Genomic DNA, 20,350 nt, shown 5'->3' with positions numbered 1-20,350 from the left:
CCGTATCTGTGGTCTGAACATTGCCTAAAATAGACATCTTCAGATGCAGTTCTAGCAGTGCAAACAGTAATAACAACAAAATACCTTTCAGGGATCTTATAATTGTAAATCAAAAGGCTCTATCCTGCCTTACACAACCAATCTCTATTGACTGCAGTGAGAGTCACATGAAACCAAGGTCAGAATCTGGCCTACAGTTAAGGAAGTAGTGCCAGCAAACTGTTTCCACTGAAAAGTCAAAACAAGTTTATCAACTAAACAAAGTGGATTTCCTGAAAATGACAACAGGTATAGGTGTAATTTCAAGACTAACTTGAGGGTTTCATCAGTCCTCTTTTTTTTCTCTCTCTTTTGAGAAACAACTCATTTTATCAGAAACTGCATGTGTGTGCTTGTACGTGTGAACACAGAGTCACTACAAAAATGAAGTGGTTACCAATCTGAGGTTTTTCTCTTTTGCTTCCTGGCTGTGTAAGCCTTTTTTTTTTTTTTCTTTTATTACTGTAATTATAAAATTATGGGAGGGAGTGGTATGTTGACCATCACATGCAGGATTTTTATCACAAAACTTTACCAGTAGCTTTTCACGTACGTGAGTGCATGTGGTTATAAATGCTCAGTAAACACAGGTACGCACAGATTATAGTGCTGTGGTGTATCTATATGTCTTTGTATGCACACACACACACACAGAGTAATATGCACACATATTGGTACAGCTGTGGTAACTGCAAATAGCCCAAAGTAGTTGTACAGCTATTTGCGGTAGGTTGTATTCAACAGTATTCCATAAACACCTGGCAAAAGCAAAGAAAAATACAAATTTTTACATACATGGGTCTGTTAGTGGCTTTATCAGAAAATGCAGTCTAGTGTTTGACAGATAAAGGCTGTAAATACTGTAAAACTGCAAAACTTTATAAAACATTTTTAAATCTTTTGGTAAAAGATGGTCTATACTGTGAAGCATTGGTACCACTTCTAACTTCTTCATTTACTGAACCACCTCTGAGGTTCAAAAATACTCAATCCATGTCTTAAATGACAAGTTCATATCTGTTATTACTTAACAGCAGAGTAAAATGTATACTTACACTGCAGATTAATCTAATAGATTGATACTTCAAAGGAAGGTTTTTGGTTGGTCTGTCGTGTCTATGTCTGCCTGACAAACAGTTCCAGGAAGGTTATTTGTATTTCAGACATCTTACTGAAAAGTTTTTCTTGGTGCCATAACTTTCTTCTTTTAGTAAAAGTAGATTTTATTTTTTTTCCTAAAATTAACAAATCAGAAAGTTACTGACTTTCTGGAAACTGCAGATGAAAATAATAAATCCACAAAAAGAAAAACAGTAGTTTAATTCAAAAAAAAAGTCTGGTTTCACAGAAAAGGGAGATTTGGCAGATACTGCGCTTTTGAAGCGAAGGTAAAGTCACAGTCTAACACCTGACCTAAATACCTTGTTTACATATTAAACAAGTGTCTTGGAGGAACAAGTCTCATGATACCTTGCATAATTTCACAGACAGTGACATAATGGAAGAAACCCAACTCGAATTCTTATCATTGGCTTCCTGGAGCACAAGCAAAACCACTTTTCAGTTGCCAGCTCTGCTCCCTCTCCTGTCCAGCCTCTGCCCCCAGCCCTTCCTTCCTCATCCACCTCCCTGCCTAAGAAAGCTGAAAAGCTTCTGCTCTCTAAGGTTGCTGGATGCACAAAGATAACTTAAGTTTTATCCCTCCGACTACGTGGCAGAACTACTCTGTCAAACTGCTCTTTGGTTTTATCATGGAAAATCAGAGAGTGCTGAAATTTTTTATCTCCTTTTCTCTAAAGTCAGACTACGCACAAGCATTGTAGGGTATGTGTTCACGTTTGTCAGGTGGCTTCCTCTCATATTCAGAGTCCTCTTCACTTGTTGGTCACAACATTGTGGGGTAATAGTTAAGTATGCCCCATGCACTTTTGGTTGCCTGTCTTCGAAGAGCTGAAGTCAGATTCCTTAAGTTAATCATGGCTTCCTGGAAAAATGTAGCATTAATTTTAAATTCAAATTATTGAAATGTACAACTAGTAATACGTATTTTCTAATTAATAAATACTCTGTGCATGATGCATTAGTAACTCTATTAAATATTTATCTATAGACGGAGATATTGTGAATTATAATAAACTGTAAAGGGGTTCTATTAGCTCTTTTTAAAGATAAATAAAACTGAAATTGTGATCAATATAATGAATACGTGATGTTAAAATTCCTCTTGCCTCACAAAACCATATCTGTTTATGTGTTTTATGAAAAAAAATCCCATAAAAATGTTAGCAATATTAAAAACAAAATACATTAAATAAAAATAAAATCTACTATGGAAAGTAAATTTAAATATTTAATGATATAATTAAGTCTTATTAATGTAACGTTCTTTATTTTTCTAGATTAAAAATTCACAAGAATTGTCATCCTCTTTCATCTTAATCAAATGGTATGTTTGTCATAATTATTTGTTATGTATTTTCATTAACATTTGATGAATATTAACTTTGCAAAATAGAACAATCTTGTTCCTGAACAAATCAGCTGGAGCAATGTAAGGCCAAGCACCTGTACCCTATGCCTCTGCTGCAGAACTACTGAGAAGGCAGCAGAGTGACAGCAGGATTCTCATCAACTTCGAGGACTTTTCCATCCAGTCCGAGGCCAGGTGGTCCTTCATTCATGAAGACGGGTATGCTAAGTTTGGGCTCTCATGTCTGATTTGCATTTCTGGTCATCTGGGTCAGACTTTCAGCTATGGAAAACCGATGCAACTTCATAATTATCCCAGTTCAGAGAGGGTGAAACTCCACAAAGTCTCTTCTCAGTCATTCTCTCCTGTTACTGCCTCTCCCTTTGAGCCTCTTCAGAGCCCAGCTCACCATCAAGCCTCTAGTTACAGCTCCAACAAGCACAGAGCAGGTTTGGAGGAAGCTACGTGAGACCTTCAAAAATGCTTAAGGCCTAACTTCCCCCCTGCTTTCCAAGTCTGCTAAGCATTACTTTTCTGGAAAACGATTACATACAGGCAGCATCCAGCCCTTAGCTGGGCACACTGCCCGTGCAGTAGTGGGGATGCCCATAGTCAGTAGAGGCAGTGAAAAATGAGATCCTCTCTCCTGAGGGCTCTATTTATCCTCTGGGTCTCCTGCCTTGCACCATTCACATCATTGGGACCACATGTCCAATAACACACGACTCAACATAGGAAGTGAATTGGTGGCCTTTTATGTTATTTCAATATGTTATTTTAAGATAGTTCTGGAACATTTACAGATCTGCACACAAGCTTGTTACTTACTTTAGCAAAACCACTGTAATATCACCCCATGACTGTTAACATGCATCTCTAAGACAACATAAAAACATTTTGAGATGAATAAAGAGAAAGGTAAAATATTATTAGAGACTGGGAATATAGACAGCAAGTCCTACATTCCACCAATACTGTATACACAAAACTGTGGCATCAGATAATTTTTAAAGACTTGATTTTGTCTCCTTTTTAATCATGAAGAATAAAATAAAATTGAGTGACTGAAAGGAATAAATAGATAATGAAGTATCAGGAATTTTTTATATAGAAGCTCCTTATTAAAATTACTGTTTCCTTCAACAGTTTAATTTAATTTCTCTTCAGCAGGTTTTTACTTGTTCTACTCCTACTAATGTACAGGTATCAGATGTGTTAATATGACACCTCATGGGTCACACCCTGAGCTTGAAGAACCACTTTAACCTCTTCATTGCCCTGTGGACATAGCTTGCATCTCCTCCCATGGGGCCGCTTGCCCTGACCTACAGAGGTGTGACTTGCTGTAAAAGGATGCATCAGCTGTAAGGAGGCATCAGGGTTTATCTGTCCTCTTTACCCTCTGCACCACTCCATCAGATACTTCTTCACCGCTCTGACTGCCGCTCAAGCAAGGGAGGTGATCACAGGCCAAAACTAAAGCATGACTTTATTTTCTGTTGCCATTAATTTGTGAGTTGACCACTGAAGTTAGTGGAGATTAGATATTGCACAAGAACTTGTTTAAGACAGAGAAAATGCTCATTTCCCCTGCAACAAATCTCTCTCTGATAGGCACATAAACTATGAAAGTACTCATAATATTTTCTTGAACTCACCAAGTACGGAAATTATCTATATCCTAGAGAAAGAGCCAGTTAGCTGAGGTCTTGTTTTATAGTATGATTAGGGCTGGAAACAAGTTTTATCTGACAAGTTGAAAAACACAGAGGCAGAGGCAATAAGGAGTCAGAGGTATGACGGGAGTCACGGAGGGAAGAGCTACTAGAAAGTACAGGCGAGGGGTGAACAGCAGTCAGGAAGCAGGTTGGGGACAGGATCAGAGGCAGGGTGGCTAGAGATGAGAGGGATGCTTGTGTAAATTTTTCAAATTATCCACACAAACTCACACTGTAGCTGAGTCACAGGACAAAGGGAAGCTATGATTTCCAGGTAAACTTTTGAAGAAAACAGTAATACTCTCGTTATCTGATTAGTCACTTTATGATAAAAATATCTTCACTGGTCACCCTCCAGTGGCCAGTTACAAAATTTGCGTACTATATGGGCATCTGTGAGCAGAGACAATAAACTGCCTGGCTTTGTTTCCCTTTACATTCATTCGGAGACATCTTTCCACTGTCTACTGTTTAGAGCAAGCAGGAAAGGGTCGAGGGACTAGAAATCAACTTCCAGTTTGAGCTATTGGCTCACTATGTCACCTGGAACAATAAAAGAGGGTGGCAAAAACCCCTCACTTCCCCAGCATTACCTTTTTGTGCCTCTGTGCCCCTTGATGTTTAATAGGAACAGAAAGCATTTGGTGGGATGCTCCTAGATCAAGAAGCGAAATATGCTTGAACTATGCAAGGTTAATTGTCTTTCTGTCTATTATAGGTAGGTGCAACAACTCCACGGGCAGGTTTGAGCATTTTTTGCAATTAGGTTCAGAAACAGTCTTTTGACTCAAGAGACCTCTGAAGGTAAAAGCTGGCAATTTCATGTGGACAGAGCATGCATCTGCCAACGGTGGGACCACAGATCTCTCAGTAGTTGTTGAATTTCAGCAGTATTTGCCTTTTCCATTTCCCTTTCCCTTTGAAAATTTGGAGGTTTTATTAACATAAAAAAGCCTGAGGAAATTTTGTGGGCTGTATTTTAGGGAGAATTCTGACACAAGATATGGATCTTTTCCAGCAGTTAACGCCTTCTCAGAGTCTGTTGAGACAGCTTAACAAAAGAGGCAAACCTCACAATGGCTAAATCCCTTACAATCACTTTAACCCAAAATTAAAATAGTAAAACAGATCTATAGGCAACTAAATGCTTGTGATCCTGTGGACTTCAGTAAAGAGTCCTTGCATTTTAATCAAACCTTTACTCTCAGGCAAACATGTCAAATCCCCAATGTATTGCTTTAAGTCTTCAGTAGAATTGGTGGAAGTGACTTTTTTATGCTCCAATCAGCTACAAAGACAGTGGAAGAACGAGCTGTGGAGCACAATCACATTGAGCATTCATTACTTGACTTTCCGGCTCTGAAGACATACAGGATAGAGGGAGAGAAGAAGACAGCCTATTTTTTCAGGGATATAAGCTTTTTCTTATACTTGCTTTGTTGATTTAACCTTCCCGTTCTGAAACAAACATAGCCTGGAACCGTAAGTCATCCCTTATTTAGAGCAAATCTGGTGCTGCCTCTGAAGCTTTACCATGAAATTTTGTTTATAAGAAAGAGATTTTAAGGGTTTGTAAGGGGAGATTAGGAAGAGACCTCTCCGTTTATTCTTCCTCCTAGTGCACCAATTGTGTAAAGAGCATTTACATTTTCCTTTGGTTTTCATCCTTAAAAGAAAACTAAAAAATAAGGCAGAAATTAGGCTGGCTATTCCTATGGGCTGTTTAGCAATACTGTCCAGTAGCAGAAGAGGAATACACCACGCCTTCCATTTTCACAGTGTAAGTGGGAACACCGAGGAAATGTCTCCTGGAGGTTTTTTAGTACTGCAGCTCCAATGTACCTCCAACAAGGCAACAAGATACAATCTAATCTACAGTGAACGATCAGTGAGGTAATTAAAGAAAAAGACTAAAAGAGAGTAACACAAGTATATTCCCAGGCTTTTGATGTTGTCTTTGGTGGGTATTATTCTCCCTTTGACACCTCTTAGATTCCCCATTAACAATAAAAGAAGCCATGCCCATCCACTAGTTACTAATAAAGTCCATTACATGATTATATTTCAGAGATAAATGTTATTGATTAAAGGTACGGAAGAAACAATAATCACATTTTAGCTGAATCATTTTCCACTTCATCTGTAATTTTATTATCACTTCACCAAAAGGCAACAAAGATGCTTAAGTTAATGAAAAGCTTAAGGTGTATCAAGCAAATTAATAAGAAAGAGAATTCCAAGGAGAACAATGCCTTTATTGAGGTGCAAAATGGTAGAGTCACAAAATTACTTAATTGCTACAGCCAGCTCAGTTTCCAGTGTCAGTAGCAGTGAAGGAGTTAATACTTGGGTGTTAATCAGACAGAGAATTTCTTTGTGACATAAAGTGCTTGTAGATAAGCAGTAATATGCCTTGTTTTACAGGTTTTCTGTAGCTGGGTCAGGGTCCCTTGCTGCACAGCATATATTGAGACAGACAGATACACAGAACAGAGGTAATAGCTTTCCATGTCACAGCAATATAAACTAGACAGTTTTTATAAACTGGAAACATGGCTTTAATAGTAGTTCTATACAAGAAATATCTCTGTGAAAATAGTAATATAGATGGGAATTTTTTTTCCTCGTCCTAACCAGAGGTAAAAAGGAAAGCCAAGCAACCCACATAAATCTATTCTCAAGCCTCACGGGAAACCCCATAGGTGAATTATGAGTCATAATAAGAATTATTTGTTGTACTACTGTATGCAATCAATCAGCAATTCAGACGTAGAAGATTTTTACCCTCTGTCTCTATCAGATAAACCCTATAACCCTTTCAGAGGACTTTAAACCAGATGTAAATTGATGTGAAGCATGAGCAACTCCCAATACAGTCACATTCAGAGTGACACTTCCCCTCCTTCAGGGGTTCTCAAACTTCTTCCATTCAGAATATCAAAGCTACCAAAACAGAATATATGAAAAAAAAAAAAAGGCTTATCTTCAGATGCTCCCAGATGCACAGTCTGATGGTTCCTGGACAGGTGGAAAATCCTGACAGAGGAATGAGAAGAATCTGGGGGCTTATGAGAGATGTGATGTCCTAGAAAATAGTGGATGGCAAAGTTTTTCAAGGAAGTGCTGCTGAGAAGATACTGGTAACATATGCATGTACTTATCTCTCCTGAAGCCACACAGGTTTTCAAATGAAACATGAAGTGGAGGAAATATTCTACAGAGAATAATGGAGTAAGAGTGAAAATGCAGAAATCATAAGGAAATTCTCACTTTTTCCTCTATCTCTTGATTGTCACAGAGTGTCACAGGTACTGACAGTCAAATATTATAGATGTTTTTATGCAAAGCTCCAGAACACCAAAGCTGAGACTCTGTAACTCCTCATCAAGGACAGCATATTAGACAACAGCATCTCTGCTACTACACATCAATTTATATTTTCCCTCTGAAAACCCCACCACAACATTTGTCATGATCTTCTACAGCACAGAGGAAGACACAGAATACACTGAAAAAGCAAGAGATTCCATGAACGACAAAAACCATTAGGTTAGGTTCTTTATGGGTTTGGGTTTGATATTATCTAAACAAAAAGCGTCCTAAACAGAGGGAGTAATAAGTCTGCTATCCAGGCTCTGATTCATACTATTGAGATCTCTGCATTTTGGGTAAACGTGTGTGAAAAGTGTAAAAGGACTCTGGACCACAGACACAATATCCTCCACATATCACCCAGGGAAGCCCAGCTAACCACAGCAGCAATCTCATGAAGAACCCTCCCCAGTTCATCCCCAAGGGCAACTTCATAGCCCACAAATTCCACAACCGTCTGATCACATTTACATTTTTCCAGCTTGGCAAACAGGTTATTATGGTGGAGGCATTTGAGGACAAGTTGAACATGCCAACTGTGTTGTTTCTGGGTTCCCAAAATAAATGTGGGTGTCATCCAGACATGCTGCTACATCCTAGTCTAACATCTTCCTCTCAAAAGTTGTAAATAAAATGCTGGAATGTTGCTAGAGCATTAGAATGGCAAGGAACAGGACAGGATTTACCAGTACCAACTGCAGAAAGTGTTGTGCTCTCAGCACCCTGTCAGATGAGTTTATGCTCCCTGAAAAGGCATGTTTGTTCAAGAGCTTTAAATAGTTAATTAATAATATGCAGAGGCTATTAAGTCTCAACTGTAGTTAAAGCAGGGCTCAGTCACCTACAGTAAGTTTCAAGAGGCCAGAACTTTATTTGACAAAGTCATGGTCATCCACTTAAGGAATCAAAATGGGAATTCCTTGGCAATCCTTTAAATGAGGTAGTCCCATGTACCCCCAGTTTCTGGTTCAGATAGTAAATATCTTCTAGAGCCAAATAAATCACTGATTCAGACCAGAGGTTAACAGGTGGAGCATGGTATCTGCACTCTCCTATTATATGTATCAGAAAAACTTTAGTATTTCACAGACAGTTAGTCTCATCAGCTTGTGGTTCCAGTGTTGGGCAGCAGGAATTATATAAAACTTTCAGTTTGTTGTGTCCTATTATGAGGGAACCCAAGTCTCTCAAATACGATGATCAAAAGAAATGCAACAGCAATATTCTGAACTGAATCAGATTCTGTGGAAAGAACTGTGGATGAGCCCAGAATTGCTGGGCATGATGGGGCAATATGCAGAATGTATCAATTCAAACAGAAGTGATTTACTATGGCTTTGAATAGTGAATCATAAAACACAGGTCTTAACATTAATAGGCATTAGCAGAATAGACAGCTATCAGTTGACCCTGGTATCACACTTTAACTGAGAACAAAACGGTTTATGCTGTCTTAGAAATCCAGAATTCAATCTATATTCCAAAAATTCCTGGATATCCTTTATTGGATGCAGAGGAAAAAAGAACGGCAAAGGATAAGGAAAAGACAGAAGTACTTAATGCCTTCTTTGCCTCAGTTTTTAAACGTAAGACCAGTTGTTCTCTGGGTTCCCCACCCCCACTGGGGGGAGCAGGGAGCAGAATGAAGCTCCCATAATCCCAGGGAAAATGGTCAGTGACCTGCTACACCATTTAGACACTGACAAATCTATGGGTATGGATGGGCTTCACCCAAGGGTACTGAGGCAGCTGGCAGAATTGCTCACCAAGCCACTTTCCATCATTGCTCGGCAGCCCTGGATCACCAGGGAGGTCCCAGTTGACTGAAGGTTAACGACTCTACGCCCATCTACAAGAAGTGCAGGAAGGAGGATCCAGGGAGCCACACACCTGTCAGTCTGATCTCAGTGCCAGGGAAGGTTATGGAGCAGATCATCTTGAGTGCCATCACACAGCACATACAGGGCAACCAGGGCATCAGGCCCAGTCAGCAGGGGTTTGTGGTAGGCAGGTCTTGCTTGACTAACCTGATCTCCTTCTACTGCAAGGTGACTCACTTAGTAGATGAGGGAAAACCTGTGGATATCTACCTGAACTAGTAAAGCCTTTGATACCATTTCCCAAACCATTCCCCTGGAGAAACTGGTTGTTAATGGCTTGGACAGGTGTAGATTTTGCTGGGTAAAAAACTGCCTGGATGACCAGGTCCAGAGAATGATGGTGAATGGAGTTACATCCAGCTAGCAGTGGTGTTCTCCAGGGTTTAATGTTGGGGTCAGACCTGTTTAATATCTTTATCAATGATTTGCACAAGGGAAACCTCAGTCAGTTCACAGATGACACCAAGTTGGGCAGGAGTGTTGATCTGCTGAAGGGTATGCAGAGTGACCTGGACAGGCTGGATCAATGGACCAGTGGCATGAGGTTCAACATGATCAAGCGACATGTCCTGCACTTCAGCCACAGCCCCATGCAGTGCTACAGACTGGGGGAAGAGTGGCTGGAAAGTGGCCTGACAGAAAAGGACCTAGGGGTGTTGGTTGACAGCCAGCTGAACACGAGCCAGCCTTGTGCCCAGTTGGACAAGAAGGCCAATGGCATCCTGCTTTGTACCAGCAATAATATGGCCAGCAGGGCTAGGTCAGTGATTGTCCCACTGTAGTCCGCACTGATGAGGTGGCACCTCGAATCCTGTTTGGTTCTGTGCCTGTCACTACAAAAAAGACATTGAAGTGCTGGAGTATGTCTGTGGTAGGACGATGAGTCTGGTGAAGGGTCTGGAGTGCAAGTCTTATGAGGAGCAGCTGAGGGAGTTGGGGGGGTTTGGCCTGGAGAAAATGAGGAATGAGGGAACCATATTGCTTTCTACAACTACTCAAAAGGAGGTTGTAGTGAGGTGGGAGTCAGTCTCTTCTCCGGGTAACAAGCAATAACAGAAGAGGAAATGGCCTTAAATTGGGCCAGGGGAGGTTTCCTTCACTGAAAGAGTGGTGGCATTGGAACAATCTGCCCAGGAAAGCAGTTGAGCCACAATCCCTGGAGATATTTAAAAGACATGAAGATGTGGAACTTAAGGACATGGTTTGGTGGTGGACTTGGCAGTACTGGGTTAATGATTAAAGGTCTTTTCCAACCTTAATGATTCTATGATTCCACATTTAGTTTTGCCATCATCCAAGTCTAGGTGCTTGATCAGAGTAAGGTTTGTAAAACACAGAATCATCACCAAATTGTACCTTGATTGAAAATCAACCTCTTATAGCAGCATTAGTTGCCATCGGTCGATCACACAGTTTTTGCAATAGGATCTACAAGGGTTCACTGTTTACCCAGTGGGTGGCACTCCATTAGTAGTCAGGCAAGTTAGGGAGCCAGTGTAGCAGTCAAAAATTACAGTAGTCCTCTTTCAGACAACTGACTGCAACTACCAATGAAATTACACCAGCTTGCAACATATTTGCAGAACAAGATAAATTTTAACAGAAGAAGGAGATTTATTTAAACAAAAAATAAAACAAAACAAGACAAACAAAAAAAAGCATACTGAAGATGAACAAATTCACTATCATTCGTGCATTTTATGCCCTTCTGCTTTCCCATTCCTAGATGTCCTGATCTCAGAATATGGCCCTTAATCTGAAAAAGCTACAAAAATTTCACTTTATTTCAGAACTCCCAGCATCTGAAGACTAGCAAAAATGAAGATGCAAAGTCATAATGATACTCTGAGATAAACCAGTAGACAAGTCAGTATGGAAAATGAGCAGTGAGATGAGGTTACAGTTCCCACAGATGGACACTCTGTGGATTCTAGACACCAGTCTCCCCCCAAGTTTGCAAATATTGAACCCCAAGCAAAAATTTCCCTTCATCAGTTTTCCGCACCACCATCTTCTTAATCACTTCTGCAAACACAGGTTCAAATGAAGGTCATTTGAGGCACTGGCAACCACTTACAAAACAGAGGCTACCACTAGCTTCCTTTGATATACGCAAGCCCTGCTGGAAAAGAAGCCCAAAGTTGTGGTGCCTGTTGGTCCCTCAGTGCAGCATCATTTTTTTGACTCACTGCACTTTCATTTCCTCTGCCTCACAAATGTCCCTTCTCTCTATGTGTGCTCTCCAAGTTACCCTTGGGAAGGTCACATTTGCTGGGGAGTATTGCAGGCTCCATCACGGTGCCAGTTTTGGCCAGGGCCTACCACTGTACAGTTCTACTTCCTAAACAGCTTGATGTCTCTGCTTTCACTTACATTTTGCTCTTTTCTCTCCTACACCTTTAGCAATGCCCTATTTGGGGTTCAAAGTGAGAAATTGTTCTGAAGAAAAATGCCCATTCTTGCATGTAGAGCTGCCCCTGCATGTGAATGGTCAGGCCAAACAGTGAGCACATGGCTATTTAGCTTTTCATGGAACACAGAGACCATCAATTATTATATCCAACCCATTGTTTCAGCAATACCTAAATTAGTACTTAGATTAGGTGGGAAATACACCCTAAATCCTGAGCCAAACAGTGGTTCTGACTCCCAGCTAACACAGCTCCATATTTCTAACAAAAAATACCAAGAAGAGGACAACGCTGAAGCTCATTCCCTGTAAATTTTGTCATACAGCAGCAGCCATAAAGTATGGCATTCTTCTTACCAACCTTGGCTGAATTTAGGGATGTAAATTAAAGATGAAATGTTTCACTTTTCAATCAAAAGCCCAATCTACTCTGAAGCAATGTATTTTTATTAATAAGCAGAAAATCAGATCCCCCCCTTTTTTGAGAGCATTCTGACTAGGCTGACCTGTGGTGCCATATTACTCCGTAAACATACTTATAAATATTCTGTTTCCTCTCCATTGCCACCTCTTCCTTACTCTTGGGACTAAAAGATCTTTCCCTGACATTTTAAAGCATTAAAACAGCTCGAGGGGTAAAGAAAACATTTTTCATGTAATCTTTGAAAAGTTTAGTTGTCAAGGAGACCAAGACCTTAGCGACCAGGTATGGAGGCCTACTCAGCACACTAACATGCTTGTGAAAGAAGGTGCAAGGATGCCAGTATACCTGGAGGCAAACATGCTTAGTGTTTCAAGAGTGTCTTGCTTCCTGACATACCTTTTATTACACAACTAAACAGTGACTCAGATTTTGTTCTCTTTGCATAGTATCATCTAGTGAGCAAAAACATGGTTAAAGGACCTTACTTGGATGATATATTGCCTTAATAAATCACTGAATTGAGGTATGCTCTAGAAATGTCATTCACAGATTGACACTTTCCAAGGAAGAACAGGTCCAAGAGCATATTTGATATAATTGCAGAATAAGTAACAAATTGGAAAGGTGCTTTCCTAACTCCAGGCAGAGGGACACTATGAAATGAATCTGTGTCTGATATTGCTTCTGTTGCCAGGAAAGGGACATGTCACACAATGCCCAGGCTGAGACAGAGAGAGACAGATGCTTGGTATTTTCAATTTGTACAAAAGTAAAGTTTTAAGTCTGTCCATGGTTTGTTTGCTAGCGCTGGGACCTAGAGAAGTGGATAGCCATTCATAGGTGATAGTGCTTCTGTTAGAAGCTGTTGGAAGCTTCCCCTGTCCCGTGGAGCCAATGACAGCTGGCTCCAGGATGGATTTCCTGCTGCTGGCCAAGGCCAAGCCAATCAGGAGCAATAGTAATGCCTCTGTGATAATATATTTAAGAACAGAAGGTTGTGGTGAAAAAGGAATTCCAGCCACACGCTGGAGCAGGTTTTTCCCAGCTCGTACTTATGGCCCCTGTGGGGGGACCCACGCCAGTACAGCTCATTCATGAAGGACTGCACCCCATGGAGGAGTGACCCACAGGACAGCAGTTTGGGAAGAACTGCTGCCTGAGGGATGGACTCATGCCAGAGAGGTCCATCAAGGACTGTCTCCTGTGGGAGGGACCCCACGGGAGCAGGGGAAGGACTTCTCTCTCTGAGCAGCAGCAGCAGAAACAACAACTGACCATAACCCCCATGCCCCGTCCCCCTGCAGCGCTGGGGGGGAGGAGAGAAAACATGGAAGGAAGGAGGGGTGGGGGGGAAGGTGTTTTTAAGGCTGTTTTATTTCTCACTCTTTGGCTCTTATCCTGTTAGTAATAAATTTAAGTACTATCCCCACTTTGAGTCTGTTTTACCTGTGAAGGTAATCAGCCACTGACCTCTCCCAGCTGTTATCTCTACTCATGAATCCTTAGCTGGTTTTTTTTCTCTCCTCTGTCCAGTTGCAGAGAGAGAGTGAGAGAGTGGCTTTAGTGGGTACCTGGCATCCAGCCAGGGTCAACCCACTTCAACCAGTCATGAAATGTTGGGTGTCATTAGCAAAGACAGTCAGAACAAAACAAAGAAAATCATTTTGCCACTAGGGACACCTTGCTCCACCCATATTTTAAGTATGTCTGTAGTTTTGGTCTGTGCATCTCAAGACAGAAGAGAGCAGTAGACAGACTAGAATTAGAAACAAAACACAGAGAGCAACTAAGGTGATAGAGGGGGTGTACCAATATATTTACAAAGAACAAAGAAAATAAGGAATCTATATATGGTAGAAAAATTACAAACTCTTAAACACCATAGTGCCATGGGCTATTTGAAATACTGTTGTTTTTTTTTCTTGCTTACTTAATGCATTTCTTCTTAGGAAGTCCAAATGTGTTTTCCAACATCTTGGTCCATTGTTCAGGGATCTAGCTTTAAGTGTATTTTAAAGATAAAAAAATTGCAGACTGCAGGAATTTGCTACTCTGCATGAGTGCTAATAAAATGCCTACCTAGCAACAAATTCTTGTTTGAATCAAATCTCTTTCCTGCATATGCCATAGTCTTGCAACCAGCTTGCTTGTCACATCATGCCCAGCAGCAGTGGCCTGGAATAAATATAAGGAAAACTTTGATATAGCAAAGAACACAACCACCAGCACTGGTGTATGTGTCATTAAAATAGACATTACCAGGAAGAGGAAAGGCATTTGGTGAGTAAGTTTAACTCATGGTAAAATAAAGAGAGAATAGCTGCTTCTAATGCGAGGAAAGAGCATTTCTAACCTGAAACGATTTTTAGGGTTACTTGGATCCACCGAAGTACGTTGAAAAACCACAGTCTGAATTATCAGTCTTCTTATCAGCTCCACTCCTCTAATACCTCCTAGTTATTTAATATTTGTACACCAATACTTACATCTCAGCTTTCCAAGAGGCAGTTCTTATGTTACAGATTTGAAATAATGGCAAATAACAGACTTGTCCACATTCTGTTTAAGAATCCCATTTTCAAAAGCATTGAGTTAGCTTGCAATTGTTTTGATTTTCCTTTTATTTCAAGTACTTTTAACTACTGCCTTTCATTCACAGCTTTAGGGGATCAGCTAAGCAGGTCTAGCTCCATGAATTGTTTTGGGGGACAACTTTTCCCAAGGAAGAGGTGGTTGAATCTTGATTTTTTTTTTTTATTTTGTTGTTGTTGTTGTTGTTGTTGTTTTTTACTCATTTGCTAACTGGTTTTCCTATCAGCAGTGAGGGGGAAAGGGCAAAACAAGCTTAAATGATGGTAGAGAACTATTTTTCACAATAAATGCATTACATCTTTGTTAAATAACATAGAAGTTGATCAAGCCAAGCTCAGTAGCACTGTGTGGTCAGTCAAAGAATTTCCCAGTGGAAATCCCAGGTTTATATTTTTTAAAAACTCTTATGAACTCATGCTTCTTGCACCTCCATCACTGTATTTACCAAGTGCATTTTACTCAAAAAATGAGCACACTCACAAGTTTCAACAATTTCCTCTAAAAATTAAAAATCTCACACACACAACCTATTTATATGAATAGTTGATGCTTTCATGCAATTCCCTCTCTCTCTCACCTCCTGTCCAGTGAGCAGTCCAACACAGATCACTTTGGCTAATACCCTCATTTTGCATTGAAACGAGTATGCTTTAAAAAAAAAAAAAAGATTACATTTATAGCTTTTATACTAGTTCATCATTATTTTATCATAACAGCAAACTGAGAAAAAAGCCAGCTAACATTTAAAGTTCTGGGTTAAGGAGTAAGCCTACAAAATGCGCACAAACAGAGCCACTTTTCCTCACTGAGTTGACATAACTTTGAGTAGCACATGAGCAGCAGTGAAGAAGGACAGAGCATATACAGGTTTTTCACAATAAAGAATAGGACCCTACTGTAATTGACAGTCCCAATCTTCTTGTAAGGATAAAAAATGACATTTCAATCCCATCTCTGTTTAATTTTCCTCTCCATTTGGAGGACTAAATGTGATATTGTTTTTTGATCTTTACTAATTATTCTCCTTTTTTTCCTAACCCCAAATCAATTGAAGCATCATAGCAGTTTTCAAATTAATTATTAGATTTTTTTTCCCCTGACTCATTTCAGACACTTTTATTAGAAAAGTGATTGATATATTAACACCATTAATTACTTATTTGACCCATTAATTTTGTCTATCTGCACAGACCTAATTGAAACAGCCTACACTGATTCTAGGATCTCATTTTACCAATCAAAAATTAATTTTTGGATACTCTTGACTGCTGAGTCTGTGTGATGGTGAAAAACACTGTTCCCACCTCACACATCTGTTTAATATTCCCACTCCTCTTTCTCAGTCCCAAAAAGACCTTCAGACTCTGCCCCTGAAAGATTCCTATGAGCTTCGTTCTCTTCTCTCAATAAACAAGACTATCTCAATAGGCCTCCATAAACGACAGTTCCTGTTCATTTGACATAATTTGCCTTTCCACTATCAAGCTAAATTTCTTCAATAGACTCTTAATTATTCTAAACCCATTATCTAATGCTATTATAAATGTTTAAATAATACTTGATATAGTTCTGGTCCCAGTGAAGTTAATGGGAATATTGCTGTTGCCTTAATTAAGATCAAGATAAAATTTATATTGTTTAATTTGTCACATATTACTGTTGGGTAAAAACAACCTAGTTAGTATTCAGAGGTACTAAACAGACCCAGCTCCCAGACTAGAACTGGCAAGGCCTCAACACTTTTCAGGAGAAGTCTGGGAGCCTGTGCTGCGCAGTGGGCGAGTAGAGAAGGGAGCAGTCACAGGGTCGTGCACTCTGCTGTGTATCAGCAGCCCCAGAAGGCTTCCCACGCTCTGGGATGCTCACAGCCTTCAAATGGAGCACTTGAGTCAGGATTCGTCAAAAGGACAGGAAAAGCAGAGAAGTGAGAAAACGGAGAAAAGCCTTCCCCAATGTGAGAACAAACCAGAGACATTTTTCCAAATTATTTGATTAAAAATCTGGACAATTTTAAGTAAAGTATTTTAAAAAATCTTTGGCAAAAGATACTGTGTGCATTGATCAGATCTAGTTGAAAAAGAAATACATCTTTTAAAACAGAAACTAAAGATTACTAATATGAATTTTTTTTTTTTTTTTTGCTGGTGACCATTTAGTTTCATTAAAATTTAGAAAATAAATTGTAAGCTTTTTTCAGACTCCCAGCAAAAGCCATGGTTATTCTTATACTGTGAATAAAGAGACTAGTTTTTTAGAAAAAAATGGACAGATAAACTAGAATTTTGATTTACTTACACTTTTTAATGTTTCCTACAGTCTAATATAATATTCTGTTCTCTCATACAATACTAACTTCAGAAGAAAAAAAACTAAGAAGCAGGTTAATTTGTGACATCTTTGTTACGTTCATGGCCAACATGCAATCACGCTTATGTTATAAAATCTCACAGTGTGATACTTCCAGACTTCCATGAAGGTGCCTCCCCAGAGGGTCTGGCTTACCAGAGTGACATGTTCCAGAGAGACATCCGAAATTCCTGCCGAGACCTCAGTTCTGTTCCTCTCACTGGGAAAGTCCCCCAGACACTTCCACATTTCTTTACAGATGTATTCATCCCAGTAGGCTGCTGCCTTCTAGGACTATAATCAATAAAGGCTGCCCAGGGGCTGCTTCACCTCCTGTTTTGGGGAGAGAAAGAGAAAAGCAACATGTAACACATAGCTGCTGCTTCAGAAGGCAGAGGGGCAGAGCAGGCTATTGAAAGGAACGACAGCCCCAACAGCCCAAAGAGATGGGCATTTATGTCCAACTCCTCTCCGTTTCACCCTGTCCTCTTCTCATTGTTTGTAACCTATTTCTAACCGTTTCATCTCCTACCAACCTGAAAGAAAGATGAGCCTCAGCTTCTTCCTGGGAGCCAAGCAGAGAAGGTATTGAAACACTGAACGCAAGGTCCCTTATCACTGCAGCATATCTGGATATGAGGAGCACAGCAGCAAATTCTGAAATGCAGGAAGAAAGGTCATAGGTGATTTAATTTTAAACTATATATGCAAACAGAAAGAACAGAGTTCCCCAGTGGGCTCATTTGCTGGGATTTCAATATGTATCTAGAACTACTAGGTTGGAGCCCTGAAAATTACTTTCTGGCTATCAGAGCTGGGAATCCTAACAAAATCCTTAAACACTCTTGATTTTACTTTTTTTTAATTAAGATCCTGATTTATCCAGTCCTTGACCTCCTCATGAGTCTTCACACCTTGTCTTGCTGTCTCTTTCTAGATTGCTGGAAGCATCTGACCAGTGAACAGTATCTGTGCAGTAAATTCAGAAATAAGGTTGCTTTGTCACAGAGCTGAGACATATGACATCCTATAACTGGAGGCATTAAGAGGCTACTTTCTGTCTCCTTTTCATTGAATCACAGTATCCCACAATGCAAAGAAAACCATCTAGAATCCTACCCTGGATCACTGAGGAATTTGCTTGGAAGCTGTCCAAGAGCTCCCAAATGATAAGGTTGGCTTTTTCTGCCCCTTGTTCAAGACAAATGCTAAATGTCTTCAAGTGGGTCCGTAGAAATAGATTTCAGTATTTCAGACCAGTAACAGATTTCTGAATTATTAGTAGGATCTTGTAGTCTTAACTTCCTGTACGACCCTAGAAGCTCATTCTGCAGTTCAGGCCCTCACTTCAAATTTGAGATCCCATTTGTGGTTTTTGTTTTTGGTTGTTTTGTTGTTTTTTTTTTTTTTAACTGGGGTTAAAAAAACCCTGGTTTTAACTGTAGTTCTGCTACACAGAGTTAGCCCATGACCTTCTATTCCACTATAAGGTATACTCAGTAATTAACACTTCCTGCCCAAATCAATCTACTACTACAGTTGCTTACATTTGTCCTAAACATAAGTGTAGAAAACAAATCAATGAGTCTGTGTCCCTTTGCTAGACGACTGTGGTCTTTGACAGTAACCAATGACAATGCTATGTTTTCAACATCTTCCTAATCTTATGGTTCTATAACTCTTCTTTAGCCTAGTATTTATTTGTATCAGAAGAGAATAGCAAATACATACTGCAAAGTGCCTACTACAAAGCAGTACTTGTATATAAAAGCAATTTCAGGTTTTATAATACTTACCGTAGGTCATCAAATATATTTCCTGCTGAGAAAGATCATCTTTGCTGTTCTTATGCTCTTCTTCTGCTTGTTTCATCTTCCACAAAGAGAAACACCCTTATCTGTGCATACCCACTCTAACACAAACTGTAATCTTCAGCTTTTATCTGTATTGTTCTTGGGGAAAAATACATCATTCCATATGAGTAGAGACAAATTTGAGTAAAATACGTTGCAAATTCATTAATTTACAACAGTACAGCTCTTAAACATGTTTTGGGCAGGTTTCAAATCTCTACATTGTTTGTCAGTGTATAGTGTTACAAAAAGCTTGATATGGAACAGGGTTTTAATTTACTTCTTTAAAAAGAAGCACATAAACAGGTATGTTCTTATTGTTGTCAATTTTCTGTCATGACACTTTAAGGAAAGCTCTGAGTAAAGCAAGACCAGACTAAAAGATTGCACTGCTTAGGCTCTTCAACTGCAAATAAGCATCCACAAAGCTCACATGCCTTGAAGCTACAAAAGATTATCCTTTATTCTTCATCTCTCTTTGCCCTTTGGAAATGCTAACCTACTGTATATAAAAACTGTGCATATCCTGCCTGGTGAAAACCATCACCAAATACCTCCAAACAGTTTTCCTATGTGCTAATTTGCTTCTTGGTGGTTGCTGTTTTTAAATGCCATTGTATTACACTTCCACAGTTTTGTTCATATGTAGGATCAGATTTTGCATTCAAATATTCAGCTCAAGAAAAAAAGAGATCAAAAAATGCATCTGTTCTATGCATATTGATCTCAACCGCCACTTCCTGACTCTTAAACTGAGAGCTAAACCCATCTATCAATGATGTTAACTCAGGTTGCTATAAGCTCAGTTGCTTGTCATCAGCCCAAATAGACAGCTGGGTGTCTTGGGATGGAGGGATGTGCTGGCCATGAGCAGAGCTGCAGCAATTCTCAGCACCAAGCAAGACTAGAACTAGTGGGAACCTTCAGGCTTGGCTTTTCTTACTTACACTATTAGACTACAGCCAATGACTGGGCTGCATGACAAAAATTTTATTTACTATTTTATTATTTAAAGGAAAAAAGGATGCAAAGCCAAGAACATAGGAAGTTCTGCATCCTAAAACTACAATTCTGTTTATAAAGAAAAATGCACTTTTAAAAAATCCTCATGGTTTTGTGAGATGCTTAAAGGACTGTTGAGCTCTTTTCAGAATTATTCAAATTGTGGATTTTGAATATTTTGCCAGTCTGGATGTAAGGTCTTTATTTGGGTGTCTATCACACAGCAACACAGTTTACAGTACAC

Source organism: Corapipo altera, unplaced genomic scaffold, assembly GCF_003945725.1.
Source record: "Corapipo altera isolate COAL_440 unplaced genomic scaffold, ASM394572v1 44, whole genome shotgun sequence".
Taxonomy (NCBI): Eukaryota; Metazoa; Chordata; class Aves; order Passeriformes; family Pipridae; genus Corapipo; species Corapipo altera.
This window is presented reverse-complemented; position numbering follows the sequence as displayed.